Source organism: Simochromis diagramma, unplaced genomic scaffold (genome assembly GCF_900408965.1).
Source record: "Simochromis diagramma unplaced genomic scaffold, fSimDia1.1 OVJJ01000123.1, whole genome shotgun sequence".
Lineage (NCBI taxonomy): Eukaryota > Metazoa > Chordata > Actinopteri > Cichliformes > Cichlidae > Simochromis > Simochromis diagramma.
Genome location: NW_024386778.1, coordinates 1,975,554 through 1,992,970, shown reverse-complemented (window position 1 = coordinate 1,992,970; position 17,417 = coordinate 1,975,554). Strand labels below are relative to the sequence as shown.

Sequence of the window (17,417 nt, the reverse complement as noted above, 5' to 3'; positions counted from 1 at the left end):
TTGACTTTATGACTTTCTGTGTCGTTTCTGGGATGCTGAGGACTCATATTGCACTGCTGGAAATATTTTATTTTGATGCACATGCTGTTATTTTGCAAATTTGCACTATAATATATTTTTCCGTTTTTCCTGCAGTATATGAAAATTGGTGTATCTCAAAAATAAAACTATGAAGACACTTAAAATAAATTTCCTTTGGTGGGAAACTAGTTTGTACAACTTTTTTGTATTTACAGTTTTGAGGGATAAGCCTCTTAAATTTCTCTAGCTAGAAATATATGTTAAAAAAACAAAAACGATTTTAAATTTTTTTTGTAGTTTATTGCACTTTTTTGCAATTTATGTAATTACTATGCACTTAATGCAGACATATTATTAAAATTTGGGCTATAATGGTTGTATTGATGTATAGCAACTTGAAATGCTCCAAAAAATGGCTCCACAGCATGTAAAAATATACTATAAGCTCTGGCAGACTTGGTTCTATGGTAGGTCTTAAAGGGTTAATGGCTGCGATCACAGCATTGTAAGATGGCGAAAGATGTACCCTTAGGCCCCCTCCTTCATTCAGAGATGGTCTTTCCTTTTTCATGTACCAAAGTGCAACAGCTCCATAGGCCCTCTCTGATGCATCACAGAATACATGAAGTTGTCCATGTTGTCCATGAGTATTGTCAGGGAATGTGTAGGTGCGGAAGATGAGCAAGTTCCCTCTGTCAGGTCAACCACTGGTCGAGAAAGTGCTGCGGTTTAATCTGGTCATCCCAGCCTAGGTCTTGTTTCCAGAGATCCCGGATAACAATTGTCACACTGGCTAGCGAGTGTCTTATACAGTTTCTTGAGAGTAGGCGCTGTCAGGTTTCCTGGGTCGTTGACCCAGCGTTTTCAGTTTTATCATGTTCAGTTTATTTCCCACATTCAGTTTTCTCACTTCCTGTTTTCTGTGCCAGCATACCACCTGTGTATTGTGTTCCAGTTATTTCCATGTATCATTAGTCAGACTAAGTTCAGCTGTGTACTCACCGGTCTCCAATCGTCATCATCAGTCAGAGTATTTAAGTCCTCAGTTTCCTTCTGTTCACTGTCGCGTCATTGATGTTATGTTGTTGCTGTTAGGTTGTCCCAGTTCCGTCAGTTCTGTCAGTCAGTCTTTCATTCAGTCAGCCGTCCAGCCAGCCATTTCCTACTTCTGTTCTGTTCACTCTGTCTACAATAAACACCAACCTTCACCCACCTGTGAGTCCAGCGTTTGGGTCCTCCTTCCCTCATCCGCACTGCAACTCCTGACAGACGCAAAGTCACTGGATTGTTGTTTATAGCCCAGTGTGTCACTGAGACAGTTCCACTGCATGCCAAGGGTTAGCGTTTGAAGGCCACTACTGCTCTTTGACAGCCAGAGGTCACTAGCTGTGGACCTGGCTGCAGGTGGAAGATGTTCAGTGGTAGCAGAAATATTACAGGACCATTGACTTATCTCAAATCCTCCTTCTGCTAACAACTGTTCCAGGCTGTCCACCAAGCACTTGGCCTCTTCTGCTTTGGTCATGCATTTTTGTCAACATAAAATGACTCGACTATGTTAGCCAGGTTGGTGGTTACATCCCTGCTCTCCTTGACACGGCGTTGAAAGGCCTATACTGCACAACAAGGGCTGCAATTTCTCCCTAATGTTAATACTTGCCACTCATATACGGATGGCTCCTCTTCTCTGTGCATCTCTTTCCAGAGGAAGCGCAAGAGTGGTCTGTCTTGGGGCGATAGGCATACTTGGTGGAACATTCCTTTAATTTCGCCACTTACGGCCACAGAGTGCTGGCAAAATAAAAGGAGTTCTTACCATTATGCTGCACCATGTGATGTGGAATAAAACACAATTCCTCTGTCTGGCCAGCTTCTTTCAATGAGATCTTGGCTACATAGCCTTCCTGTTCCAGTTTGTGGATTTCAGAGCAGCAGGAATCTGCCTGGCTGGGGGCCCAAGCAAGCCTACATTCAGTGCCGCAAAGACTAGACATTACAGCTTCCTTTGGGGCATAAAGACTGGTGATGGGTGTCCACTGCAGCAAAGGTCTGGCATAAGATAATGCAAAAGCATCGAAGGCAGTTGCATCTCCCATTTTCAGTGCTAGAGAGCTTCAGATTGCACTCAACTCTGACTGGACTGGCTGTCTTGGCTAGCCATACTTCTGCTCTACAGGGACTTCCTGGAGCGCCTGTAGAGCAGCTGTGTAGGGCTTTGGGTGGAACATGTAGGCCTTTAATAATAATAATAAATTTTATTCATAAAGCGCAATTCAAAACACGCAAGGACACTGTACAATAGATAAAAGCACATAATAGAACAATAACACAATGAAGAACAATAAAACAAAAGCACAAGATAAAATTAACAAACAGTGGGTTCACAGTGAATATGCAGATGTGAACAGATGGGTTTTGAGTTGAGATGTAAACTGGGAGAGGGCACCAGTGTTTCTTATATGTGGGGGTAGAGAGTTCCACAGCCTGGGAGCAGAGCAGCTAAAAGCTCTGCTTCCCATGGTGGTGAGGCGGAAGCAAGGCACAGAAAGCTGGATAGAAGAAGAAGATTGAAGTGAGCGTCAGAAAAGGTAGTGCTTAACAGGTCAGACACGTAAGGAGGTGCGAGGTTATGAATGGCCTTGAAGGTGAACAGAAGAAGTTTGTATATTATCCGGAATTTCACTGGGAGCCAGTGAAGTTCCTGAAGAACAGGGCTGATGTGCTGGTAGGAGGGGTTCTGGTGATAATGCGAGCAGCAGAGTTCTGAACCAGTTGAAGCTTATGGAGGGATTTTTGGGGGAGACCATGCAAAAGAGAATTGCAGTAGTCAATACGGAAGGTAACAAGACTGTGGACAAGAATGGACGTAGACTGGGTGGAAAGAGAAGGAAGCAATCTGTTAATGTTGCATAGATGGAAATAGATGTGATGTGAGATTTATAGGAAAGTGAACTGTCTAGGATGACACCAAGGCTCTTAACCTGAGGAGAAGGGAAAACTGAGTTATGGATAGTGAGTGAGAAATGGTTCGCCTTCGAAAGGTTGGATTTGGTGACAATAAGGAGGATTTCAGTTTTATCCTCATTGAGCTTGAGAAATTTAGAGCTAAACCAGGATTTAAATTCAGATAGACATTCTGTTAGAGAGAAGGTGGGAGGGAGGAATCAGGTCCGCAGGAGAGATATGACTGGATGTCATCAGCAAGTGAAAGTGAAGATCAAATTTGCGGAAAATGGTACCTAGAGGGAGGATGTATATTATGAAGAGAAGAGGGCCTAAGACTGAACCTTGGGGTACACCAGAAGTGACCAGGAATAGACAAGAGCAGAATGGTTTCAGTTGAATAAACTGGGAGCGGTCAAGGAGATATGATTGAAACCAGGCTAGGGGTGTGTCAGAGATGCCGAGAGAGGAAAGTCTGTTTACAAGGGCGGAAGGAGAGATTGTTGTTCCTAGAGTATTTAAAAGTAGGATGGGAGGCAGAGCCTTCAGTTTTCAGGCCCCTCTTCTGTGGAACCAGCTTCCAGTTTGGATTCGGGAGACAGACACTATCTCTACTTTTAAGATTAGGCTTCAAACTTTCCTTTTTGCTAAAGCATATAGTTAGGGCTGGACCAGGTGACCCTGAATCCTCCCTTAGTTATGCTGCAATAGACGTAGGCTGCCGGGGATTCCCATGATGCATTGAGTTTTTCCTTTCCAGTCACCTTTCTCACTCACTATGTATTAACAGACCTCTCTGCATTGAATCATATCTGTTATTAACCTCTGTCTCTCTTCCACAGCATGTCTTTTATCCTGTCTTCCTTCTCTCACCCCAACCGGTCGCAGCAGATGGCCGCCCCTCCCTGAGCCTGGTTCTGCCGGAGGTTTCTTCCTGTTAAAAGGGAGTTTTTCCTTCCCACTGTCGCCAAAGTGCTTGCTCATAGGGGGTCATATGATTGTTGGGTTTTTCTCTGTATCTATGAAGCGCCTTGAGGCGACTTTTGTTGTGATTTGGCGCTATATAAATAAAATTGAATTGAATTGAATTGAATGGTGTCAAAGGCTGAGCTCAGATCCAAGAGGATGAGAATGGTGAGAAGACCAGAGTCAGCTCCGATTACAAGATCATTAGTGACTTTAAGTAAAGCAGTTTCTGTACTGTGACATGAGCGAAAACCAGATTGAAATCTCTCGTAGATGTTATTATTAACCAGGTGTGAATGAAGTTCAGCTGCAACTACTTTTTCGAGTATTTTAGAGATGAAGGGCAGATTAGAAATCAGACGGAGGTTGTTAAAGATGTTACGCTCTAAAGAAGGTTTTTTCAGTATGGGAGTGACTGAAGCAATCTTGAATAAAGAGGGAACGATACCGCTGGTGAGTGAAGACTGGATGATAGCAGAGATGAGTGGGAGTAAGCAAGAGAGGCAGGATTTCCCTGTAGACATAGGGTCAAGATGACATGTGGCAGGCTTTGACCTACATATAAACTCAGAAATAGCAGATAAATAAGGAAGATGGAAAGTGGAAAACAGCTCAAAATAGAGAAAAGGTTCTGGAGAGGGGGTAGACACAACATTTGAACTGAGTTGCTGGTGAATGTTATTAATTTTTGTACTAAAGGAACAGCATCAAGGAGTTACGGGTTTCAGAAGAATAGAAGTGTGGTGGTAAAGCGCTGGGGGGTTGAATTTGGTTTTTTGAGAACTGAAAACAAAATCCTTGCATTACCCTCATAAGAACTGACAATACCTGAGTAGAAACTTTGTTTGGCCTTGTTGATGGAGTCTTTATACTGAAGTACATGGAATTTGTAGATTTCTGCATCAACAGTTAAACCAGATTTCTTGTATCTACACTCTAGCTGCCGAGCTTTGGTCTTCAATGCTCGGAGGTCAGAGGTAAACAAGGGAGCAGAGCGAGTGAAGGAAACAGAGTGAGCTTTTACAGGAGCCAGAGAATCAAGGATATTGAGTAAACAATTATTATAATATAACAACAAATCACCAGGAGTAGAATAGAAGTCCGGAATCTGAATATTGTCCATCTGGTAGTGAGAATGTCCATATCAATGTTCTTGATGTTGCAGAACGAGATGAGATGGGTTGGTTTGGTAGAAGAGCAGCTGAGAGTGAGGTTAAATGAAAGGAGGAAATGGTCGTTATAGGAATTTCAGAAGCAGAAAGATTTGAGGGAGTAAGACCAGGACAGCAGATCAGGTCCAAGGTGTGTCCTTTGGAGTGAGTGGGAAAGTCAATAAATTGTTTAAAACCAAAGCCCTCGAGACAGGAGAAAAAGTCTCTGGTGAGCAGAAGGTCATTATTATCCACATGAATGTTGAAATCTCCCACCAAGATAACATTTGGGGAGCGAGATGAAAGATGGGTTAGTAGATTAGCAAAGTCACCGAGGAAGGGAGGGTTAGGTTTTTGGGTTGGTTTTTTTTTTGGGGGGGGGGGGGGGGGGGGGGGTTATACAGTAGCTATGATGGTGGGAATAGGTCCAGTCAGCTCACATGTAAGGCGCTCAAGGGAACTAAAGGTATCAACAACCAGTGGCAGGACTTTCAAATGCTGGCGAAAAATGATCGCAAGACCACCCCCACGACCTGAGCAGCAAGGTTTAGAAAAGTATACAAACCCCGGAGGAGTAGATTCATTTCGCTCAGAAAAGTCATCAGGTTGTTGCCAGGTTTCAGTTAAACAGAAAAAGTCAAACTTACAATCAGATAGGAGGTCTTGGATGAGAGGTCTCTTATTTGTCAGAGAGCGGATGTTTAGAAGACCGAAGTTGAGTGGAGTATTTTATTTTTTGCTAATCGCGGTCGGCGCCCTGGTCAGGTGGGCTAGAGATCAGTGGTTGACAGCCTGATCAGGGTTCCTGCGAGGGCGGTGAGTAGCAGACCAAATCGATTTAATTCCACTGGAGTAGAGGAAAATCCATACAGAAGTGATTTAGCCATGATATAGATATATTACAAAATATATATTAGCAATAATATAGGTATATAGATATATTACAGAAATGGGTCTGTTATAGGGCAGCACGGTGGCACTGTGGTTAGCACTGTTGCCGCACAGCAAGAAGGTCCTGAGTTCAATTCCATCATCAGGCCGGGGTCTTTCTGTGTGGAGTTTGCATGTTCTCCCCGTGTTTGCGTGGGTTCACTCCGGGTACTCCGGCTTCCTCCCACCGTCCAAAGACATGCAACTTGTGGGGATAGGTTAATTGGATAATCCAAATTGCCACTAAGTTTGAATGTGCGAGTGAATGTGAGTGCGAATGGTTGTCTGTCCCTGTGTGTTGGCCCTGCGACAGACTGGCGACCTGTCCAGGGTGTACCCCGCCTCTCGCCCTATGACAGCTGGGATAGGCTCCAGCGCCCCCCGTGACCCTGAAAAGGATAAGCGGAAGTGAATGGATGGATGGATAGAGGAAAATCCTGCGGGACCCACAATGGATGTATCTCCAACAAGGCTGGAAAGTGATGTCCGGGTGGTAGTGGAGCTCTGCCGGCGAAGGGAGCGACAGCTGACCGCAAAGGCGCAGGAGCTTAGTGGCCGTATAGCGGAGCAGTCCAGCCATAGGATGGTGGACGAGCATCAGGAGAATCCACAATAGTGCCGACCAGCTCAAAAACATCTTGGCCCACATCTTGGACGATGTGGAGGAAAAGGAGCCGTGCTGGCCGGAGCGATGAACGGGTAGTCTAAAATAGCTCAAACAGTTAAGCTAGTGCAGCTCACTGGGAATAAGATGTCAGAGCACATTCAACTGAAATAGCAGACGTTGAGGAAAATTGTTACAAATCAATCTCTGGCAGAGATTGATCTGGCCTGAGTGTGAATGTCCCTTTCCATTCAAATCTGAATCCAAATAATCCAAATAATCGAAAATGTACCAGTGAGTAGCGACAGCCAGATGCACCAGCGTTGACTCAAGCCGGAAGTTCAAGTTGTGTTTGCCATTTGTAAAGCACTAGGGAGTTTTAAATGCCTGGCTAAGCAACACCTGATACTTATACTGCTCACCAAGGTGGGTGTGACTACTCAGCAGGTCGTCCAATGCCATCTTGAGTAGAGCAAAATCACTCTCCCTTCCACTTTCAAATACCGGTAATGTAGGTCTGGGAATGCCATAAACAGAAGCAATTAGAAGTTCTGGTCCAGCGGATGGAATATGACTAGTATGGAGGGATAGACAGCATTAACCGGCAGTGTTTGAAGAGTAGGGATGATTGAAGGCTGGCCTGAACTGAACTGAACAGACTGAGCCATCGGTGGGACTGGTGCTATGCTTGCGGATGTGGAGATGGAAACCAAAGGTCCAGAGTCGATTTGCCTTGCCAAGCCAGGTGACCGAGTAGCTGAAGATGCAGCCACAGCTGACCTCCCTGGAGAAATAACTTCAGGACCCAGTGGGTGTTGTACAGAGGCCGCAGGGGTACCTCTCATGAATAATGCCAGTGGCCCAGCGGCAGGTGTTGGGACAGATGTTGACACCTTTATGTTATATCATTTCACATCTGTGGCTATTCTCAACCATGAGCTTAATTAGGCTTCAAATGGGGCTGCAAAATGGTGGTGAGGTGGAGTCATTGCTTTTCAGCTTGATGTGTATAGAAAATTAACTTGTCTGTATCAATGACATGCTGTTCAAACATGACCGTATTAGTCCTGTTCTGATGTGTTAATTAGCTGGCATAACCTTTGATCTCAGACTGGGATTGATCTTCTTTAATCAAGGATTAATGATGTCTAAAGACTTGTGATTAACCAGCAGAGGATATGCCTCATGAAGAGAGGCCTAAAGAGAAGAGGAAAATGAAAGCATACAGAGTGGATGGCTGTATTGTCAGGATATCTGTGTAGATTGAAAGCTGTGGGGCCTAGACTGCAGTTAACAGTTAAAACACCCAAGTACACATGATGAAAGTCTTCTATAAAGCATTTGTTTTTGCAATCATCCATATGGACTAGTCCTCAAACATAAATCACTTCTGTTAATGAATCTCACCAAAAGCACACAAAAAATGCTAATGAAAAAGTGATTTATCTTATTTTAAGCTGGATGGTAAACATTTGGTTCACATATGGAAGTCTAGAGGGAGCCAATTATAAAATATAATCACATATGCAATGCAGCCCAAACTTTTCTAGGTGATATTCGACATGCATTTGCTTTATGCATCAAATGCAGTCAGTTCAGGTCATTAAATACTTTCATTTTAACACATTTAACAGGTTCTCTGAGGGTTCCCTACTAGAAAGTCAGTATAGTGTCTGGATGACCTCATTTGAGAGCAGAGCAGGAGAATTCACAACGAGTGTCCGACCTCATATATACTGGACACATGAACCCTTGTCCTGTTAGCTGTGAGACTTTTGAACAATGTCTAAACCCTGATCTTCCCATCATTTCCTGGCATTGATGTCTGAGAGCAGCTTTAGTTTTATTAGAGATCGCATCATTTTAATTAAAGACTTGAAATGCTGATCATGCAGGACATTTGACCAAGAATGCTCTTTAACAGATCTTTTGTCTCATTAATTTTCTGTTGTGCCATCAGTTGAATCTAAACCCTCTGTATGTTTTCTTCTTTCTAGAGTTAAATGACATCACTGAACTGCTGGTCCTCAAGTTTATGCATACGGAGTGGAGTAGCATCTGTTGTTGGAATGGTCATGTCTGTTAGCTGTAAACATAGGTAAGGTAAGAATTCGCATTTGCATTTATGGACTCCATTCATCCATAATTATACAACATACATACATTATTTGTTGTTGTATATTTACGTATACAACATCCATTCCTACAACATTCATCCCTATTCATTCCTGTACCACACACACAAATAACTGACTCTAAACTAATGGGTTCAATCCTAAACCACAGTATTGTGACCCATTATAATAGTTAAGTAGCTTTCATACAAGGTACACAAGGTATACATTTGAGTCTTCCTACAGATAAATTTGCCTGACTTGTAGTTAGAATACTTTTCAAGTATTTCCATTATCAGACTAATTCATGCAAAATTATAAAATATATATATATATATGATTCACTACATAAAACTCTCCTGAACCTCAAGTTCATCTCAGTGTTGGGTTCAGAAATTTCTCCATTATCCTGAAAATAATTAGCCATCAAGAATTTTCGACTGTCCCATAGCCTGGCTCTAAAAGAGAGAGTTATTAGCTTTAACTCCAATAACAAGGCAAAACTCTTCCAGATATTCTTAGCATCTCAAAACTCTCGTTCCAAACAACAAATAAAACTGATCCTCTTCCAGGTAGAGGCAAAAGCAGAGCATGCCTTGCAGCTTCATAAGCAACCTGAAGCAAGTTTAGTTAACAGAAAAAGATTCCTTCTCCCCTCCACCAAGCTGCCAAAATGCTATCTACCATTCCATGCAGCTGCCTCTTACCTCTAATTCAGTCTATGCTGTTGGCCCCACAATATCAGTTCCATTCTTAACCATTCCTCCATTACAGCTTTCCTCTGCTACCATATCTGACACCCAGATTCCAGTTTTTCAGTCCTCCATCCAACTACAGCTTGCATTATCCTACCCAAAAGCCCACTTAGCTCCAAGTGCCCTCCCAAAACTCCTGAACCCATATTGTTAGCATGCTAGCAAGATAACATGCTACTGCAACAAAGTATAGATCAGAATGTTACATCCACCATGCACTTCGGAGACTGCACAATTTGCAGTAATTTCAACAACTTTGGATGCTCAGTGTCAAAGTGTTGCTACCTTCATTCCAGTGGCCATTTCTGCCCAGCCTGCCCACACATTCCCACTAAGCAATTACGACTTACTATTAGTATTCAACCAACGAAAGAAGCCTTAAAAAATTATCCTAAACCATATTTCATCAATATTTCAATAAAAGGTTTTTCATGAAAGACGTTTACGAGGGATTCATGATTAGGCCTTTCCTTAATCGCCTTTTCTCATCAGTTTATTAGGCACTGCAACCAAAAAAATATTCCAGAAAAAAATCATTATAGATATCAGACTCATCCCAAACAATAATAGCTTAATTCCTAGAGATGACTTTTCCCTGAAATGCAAATAATCGTAGGTCACGCTAGTCAAAATTACAAGCGCCTTCAAAGTCCTGCCAATCCACCCTGAATTCAGGTTCCTCTTTAGAATCAAATTGAAGGCAGTTTGCTATTTTAGAGTTGGGCTTACATTTGGAAAGACAGCAGCCCCAAAATGTTCAGCTGTCTTTCCAAAGCCTTGTGCTGGATAATTACCAACAAGACAACAACCAGATGTTGCCATATCTAATTTATGAAATTTCCCCTTGTGGGACTAATAAAGGTATATCAAATCATATCTGGTCCATCTGATGATTTTCGAGTTTTTATCAGCCTGGATTTATCTCCTCCCACATCACCTCCAGCGCATGGGTTAACCACCCTGATGTCAGTTTTCACTTAATTAAGCAATCTCTTGTCAGAAGACAAAACAGAAGGCCCTTGGACATCCCTGTAGTGTCTTGGCATGACCCTCAACACTATTTGGTTTCAGGCTTCTATGCCCTTGGAGAAACTCAGTGACATTAAACCCCCCAAAAACTTTTGACTTGCTCAGTCTTGCACCAAACAGCAGCTGCTTTCCTTTTAAGAACACTTTGTTCTTAAAATGCCGTTCTGTGAATAATCACAATAATTCTGTAAAGCTCTTCCTGGAATGTGGCTCATGTCTTTGCCAAGTGGAATGGCATCACTTTGGTAAATGGTAAATGGCCTGTATTTGTATAGCGCTTTACTGGTCCCTAAGGACCCCAAAGCGCTGTACACAACCAGTCATCCACCCATTCACACACCCATTCACACACTGGTGATGGCAGCTACATTGTAGCCACAGCCACCCTGGGGCACACTGACAGAGGTGAGGCTGCCGGACACTGGCGCCACCGGGCCCTCTGACCACCACCAGTAGGCAACGGGTGAAGTGTTTCGCCCAAGGACACAACGACCGAGACTGTCCAAGCCGGGGCTCGAACCGGCAACCGTCCGATTACAAGGCGAACTCCCAACTCTTGAGCCACGATCGCCCCAATCGCCCTTTCTTTTATGATGATCAGCTGTCCTGCTGATGACATTCAGCTCTAAAAATGTGTTGCTTTTTCAATAGTTTCTGGAGGTTATTATGGTGACAAAGTCGTTCTCATCTAATTGGCCGTCCAAATTTTCACAGTAGCTCAAAAACTATTTCCCATCATCTTCAGCCATTTAGGGAACGACCCAGTAGATATCGCTGTGGGGGAACAAATGGTCAAAAAGATTAATCCTTATTCACTACACATGATCTCTGATAACAACGAGACGGCCTACCTGAAGGAGATTAGGAATCTGGAGAACTGGTGCCAGAGGAACAACCTCCTTCTAAACGTCAGTAAGACAAAGGAGCTGATAGTGGACTTCAGCACTAAGCAGGAGAGGAACTACCAGACCCCTGTCATCAATGAGTGCCCAGTGGAGAGAGTGGACAGCTTCAAATACCTTTGAGTTCACATCACGCAGGACCTGTCATGGTCCTGTCACATCAACACCGTGGTGAAAAAGGCCCGTCAGCATCTCTACCACCTCAGACGCTTGAGAGACTTCCAACTGCCCTCCAAGGTGCTCAGGAACTTTTACTCGTGCACCATAGAGAGCATCCTGACGGGAAACATCTTAACCTGGTTCGGGAACAGCACCATGCAGGACAGACGAGCTCTACAGAGGGTTGTGCGGTCAGCTGAGCGCACCATCTGCTCGGAGCTTCCTGACCTGCACTCAATCTACAGCAGGCGGTGCTGGACCAAGGCCAGGAAGATCGTGAAGGACCTCAGCCATCCCAACAACAGACTGTTGTCTCTGTTGAGGTCAGGAAAGCGATTCCGCTCCCTGAAGACCAACACAGAGAGACTGAGGAGGAGCTTCTTCCCGCAGGCGATACGGTCTCTCAATCACACCACCACACAGTACTGACCCACACATATAGTTCTTACACACACTGGACATTCTGGACATTGTTTTCACTTCATCACTTAAATCACTTTAAGCATATTTGCACTGCACAAGACATAATGTGGATCGCACAACACTGGTCACTATATTCTTCATTTCCAGTTAATACTTGTACAGCTGCTGTTATTGTGTATATATATATTTATTTATATTTCTTCATACATTCTTATATAGTTCTATACTGTGTATTGTGTATTTTGTTGTACAGTTATTTTATTTTCAACTTTAATTTATATATTTTATCTTATTCTTTCCCAGTTAAATTTACCCTTCATTCTAATTTGTGTTGTACAGTTATTTCATTTTTAACCTTAATTTATATTTTATTCCTTCCTAGTTAAATTTACCCTTTTTAATTTTTCATATTTATTTCCTATCTTATTCATAGCCTTTTCCTTTTTTTTTTCTTTAGGTCACGAGCAGTTGTCTAAGCATTTCACTGCATATCGTACTGTGTATGACTGTGTACGTGACAAATAAAATTTGAATTTTGAATTTGAATAACAAAGGCTGAAGCAACTCCCCATCTATCATGTCCTTCATGCATCACTTTACGTGGCTGTCGGTCACCCACCAATTCTTACTCAGAGCAGATCACGTTCCAGGCCGTCTCTTGTTGTCTCTTTCTCCAGACAGATCCTTGCCCCACATGCAGAATTAGACACAATCCAAGTACTTTAATATTCACCCATAATATTTAAGATTTAAACCCTAGCTTTGCAGAGGTCATTAGCTTAATCTCAGGAAGCCATCATTAACAGCCTTACTCACAGCACTTTGCCCACTGACTGAACCTCTTGGAATTCATTTCATTCCTTTCGTTCCTGTTTCAACCTACTCTTTCCGTCCTTCAAGATCATTACATTGCCTAGTTTTTTCCTCAAATACACATCAAACCCTTTCTATCAAAATCCCCACAATAAAATCTTACCTTAGTTGCATTTCTTCTTCAAAATCTCTCACAGATTCCCCTTGCTTATTTCTCCACATTACCTCAGCTATCACTACTCATTGAAAAACTCCAGTATCAGAAGCTCCCTTCAACTTCTCTTCATCTTTGTAATTTGACCAAATTACAAATTTCAGATCATCACCTCTACATCAATGACCTTCACTTAATCTTCAAATGTTTGCCTCACATTCTCAAAAGAAGTAAGAAGTAACCAGTCAGGGCACCCCCTGTCCATATTGTATGTCAACAGAAAGTTACTCCTGAGCCCTCTCGAGCCCATTACCAACAGCTTTAAAATGTCATCATGCTTCCCCTTCATATCCTCTGTTTACCACTAGGTATGGCCAGGTTGCTTCCTCATTCAGTTTCTCTCAAACTTCAACTTTTTTCATTGTCCCGAATTTCTCCTGATCGCTTTTCCCAACATTTTTTCTGTATGAGTACGGAGGGCTACAGGCTAGGCTAAAGCTAACACCACACCGGCTGCCTTTACCCAGCATTTTCCTCGCCAATGTCCGTTCTCTGGCAAACAAAATGGCTGAGATACGGCTCTCTATCACTAACAACAGACGGATTATGGACTCAAATGTCATGTTTTTCACTGAAACATGGTTGAACAAAAGCTGTCCGGACAATGCTATTGAGTTAGCAGGACGCTACACACACCAAGCCGACAGGCTAGCAGATGACTCCGGCAAGACCAGAGGTGGAGGTTTGTGCATTTATATTAACAATGCTTGGTGCATGAACTCTACTACCACTGAGAGTCACTGCTCACCTAATGCGGAGTTTTTAATGGTCAAATGCAGACCTTATTATCTCCCCAGAGAACTCACCTCTATCATACTCACTGCAGTGCATATCCCCCCTGATGCTAATGCTAGGCTGGCCATGAAAGAACTTTATGCAGCCATTAACAAACACCTGACTAAACACCCCAAGGCTGCTTTTATTGTTGCTGGCGACTTCAACCACACCAACTTAAAGACAGTCCTCCCCAGATTCCACCAACATGTCTCCTGCCACACCAGAGGAGACAAGACTTTAGACCATGTGTATTCCAACCTGGCTAGAGCCTACAAAGCAACACCCCTCCCCCACATTGGACAATCGGACCATCTCTCCCTGTTCCTCACACCTCGGTATTCACCACTCATCCAACGTGTGAAACCTGCTGTGAGGACAATTAAAGTGTGGCCAGAGGGGACAGACGCAGTGCTCCAGGACAGATTCAAAAACACAGACTGGAATACGTTCACCCACACAGACTTGGACCAGTATGCCTCATCTGTACTGGATTACATCTCCAAAACTACAGACAGTGTCACCACCCAGAAACGGATCATCATGTACTCCAACCAGAGGCCTTGGATGAACCGGGATGTTCGTCTCCTCCTGAAGGCCCGCAACACCGCCTTTAGGTCAGGAGATGCACACACCTACAGTACAGCCAGGGCTAAGCTAAAAAGGGGTATAAAAAAAGCCAAACACCATTACAAAAAGAAGGTAGAAGAACACTTCTCCAACTACAACCCCCGCCGCATGTGGCAAGGACTCCAGACCATTACAGACTACAGGACCACCAAACCCTCCCCCGCATCCTCTGATGTCTCCTTCCTCAACGAGCTCAACAACTTTTATGCTCGTTTTGAGCGAGGGAACCCCACAACCACAACCAAAGCAGACATGACGCCAGACCACCAACCTCTGACTCTCTTCCCCACCGATGTAGGAGCGGTGCTGATCAGGATCAATGTCCACAAGACTGCAGGCCCTGATGGCATCCCCGGGCGTGTTCTCAGAGCGTGTTCTGGGGAGCTTGCAGGAGTCCTGACAGACATACTCAACCTGTCCTTGGCCCACGCTGAGATACCGGCCTGCTTCAAATCCACCTCCATCGTCCCGATACCCAAAAACTCCAACCCACCAAGCCTCAACGACTACCGCCCAGTAGCACTCACCCCCATCATTACAAAGTGCTTAGAGCAGCTGGTCCTAGCACACTTCAAATCCTGTCTCCCCCCCACCCTGGACCCCCACCAATTCACATACAGTCAAAACAGGAGCACAGAGGATCTCCATCGCACTGCACTCTGTCCTCTCACACCTGGACAACAACAACAACACCTACGCCAGAATGCTGTTTATAGACTTCAGTTCAGCATTCAATACAATCCTCCCCTCACAACTCATCAGGAAACTGACAGACCTGGGCATCAGTTCCCTCATGTGCAAATGGTTACTGGACTTCCTGACCAACCGCCCCAACATGTCCAGCTGGATAACCGCTGCTCATCTACAATCACAGTGAACACCGGTGTACCACAAGGCTGTGTGATGAGCCCTTTCCTCTACTCCCTCTTCATCCATGACTGCAGACCTACCGATGATTCCAACATCATCATTAAGTTTGCAGATGACACCACGGTGATTGGCCTCATCAGTGACAACGATGGGAGGAGGTGGATCATCTGGCTGAGTGGTGCGACACAAACAACCTGCTGTTCAACACAGAGAAGACCAAGGAGCTCATCGTGGACTACAAGAGGAATGCTGACCCACATCCACCCATCTACATTAAAGGGACGGCTATGGAGCGTGTGAGCAGCTTCAAGTTCCTGGGAGTTCACATCTGATCTGGACGACCAACTGCTCCAAGCTGGTCAAGAAGGCTCACCAGTGCCTCTTTTTCCTGAGGACTCTGAGGAAGAACCACCTGTCCTCAGACATCCTGGTGAACTTCTATCGCTGCACCATCGAGAGCATCCTGGCCAACTGTATAACAGTCTGGGAACTGCTCTGTCTCGGACCGGAAGGCGTTGCAGAGGGTCGTGAAAACTGCCCAGCGCATCACCGGAGCTCCACTTCCTGCCATAAATGACATCTACAGGAGGCGGTGTCTGAAAAGGGCTGGGAAAATCATCAAAGACCCGAGTCACCCATCACATGGACTCTTCACCCTCCTGCCCTCTGGGAGGCGCTACAAGAGCCTCCAGACTAAGACCACCAGGTACCGGAACAGCTTCTTCCCCACAGCTGTCAGACTTCTGAACTCTGCCACCTGACATCTGACCCATGTCAAAATAATGGAATGAACATACACACACCCACAACCACTAGCACTTTATATAGCCTCTGTAGAAATTAGCCACATATTTCACTTATCTTAACTGCACTACTGTATAATTCTGTGTAAATAATCATTCTGTACAATACGATAATTATAATTCTACAACTGTTTATAACTGTTTATAACATGCATATTTCTGTATAGCTTTATATTTCATATTTCTGTATAGTTTCATATTTATATCCTGCTTATAGCCTGCAGATAGCTTGTATATCCACTACAGCCTGTACATACTTATAGTTATAGCATATTCATAATATACATTCATACCGTGTACATTGTAACATACCCATAGTAGACCCATTTTTGTACCCTCATACCTATAACAGACCCTCCATCCATCCATCCATTCGCTTCCGCTTATCCTTTTCAGGGTCGCGGGGGGCGCTGGAGCCTATCCCAGCTGTCATAGGGCGAGAGGCGGGGTACACCCTGGACAGGTCGCCAGTCTGTCGCAGGGCCAACACACAGGGACAGACAACCATTCACGCTCACATTCACTCGCACATTCACACCTAATGGCAATTTGGATTATCCAATTAACCTATCCCCACAAGCTGCATGTCTTTGGACGGTGGGAGGAAGCCGGAGTACCCGGAGTGAACCCACGCAAACACGGGGAGAACATGCAAACTCCACACAGAAAGACCCTGGCCTGATGTTGGAATTGAACTCAGGACCTTCTTGCTGTGCGGCAACAGTGCTAACCACCGTGCCACCGTGCTGCCCTATAACAGACAGATTTCTGTAATATATCTATATACCTATATTATTGCTAATATATATTTTGTAATATATCTATATCATGGCTAAAGCACTTCTGGATGGATGCAAACTGCATTTCGTTGCCTTGTACTTGTGACGGATGCAATGACAATAAAGTTGAATTCTATGCTATTCTATTCTATCTCTGCCTCATACAAGGAGATCCTTGACCACCTGACCAAGGTCATTGTAAGCCTACCAGTTATATATTCAAAACAATTTTCAAACTCTTCATAACACTCAGTCATCACTGCTTTTGGGGATGCTGGCTCTGGTCCTTACTGAGTCCTTGCCCAAACCACAGTCTCCTCCAAGATGGTCTTCATTAACATGGTAATGACTGCTATAATGGAAAGAAGGCTTAAGTCAGCTCACTTTTAAACTATACAAATATATATATATATATATATATATATATATATATATATATATATATATATATAAGCTCCTTACCATGCATGGAGGGTTTCACCCCAAGTCCAGCACCCTGAGGCTGTACGTTAAGCGGAAGGAAGGGGGCCGGGGACT

At 43.9% G+C, this 17,417-nt stretch overlaps 1 protein-coding gene across 5 annotated transcripts in view; it reads left to right on the top strand.

Annotated features, from left to right (window-relative positions):
- LOC120721178 (galactosylgalactosylxylosylprotein 3-beta-glucuronosyltransferase 1) overlaps positions 1–17,417 on the top strand; it is a 53,362-nt gene that overhangs the window by 26,869 nt on the left and 9,076 nt on the right. For 4 of the 5 annotated variants that reach the window (XM_040011328.1, XM_040011319.1, XM_040011310.1 and 1 more), the window contains one exon: positions 8,613–8,713. The gene's annotated coding sequence lies outside the window, so the exon portion shown is untranslated. Of the gene's footprint in view, positions 1–8,612; positions 8,719–17,417 lie in introns of all 5 variants that reach the window. The other variant, XM_040011347.1, reaches the window with a different exon arrangement.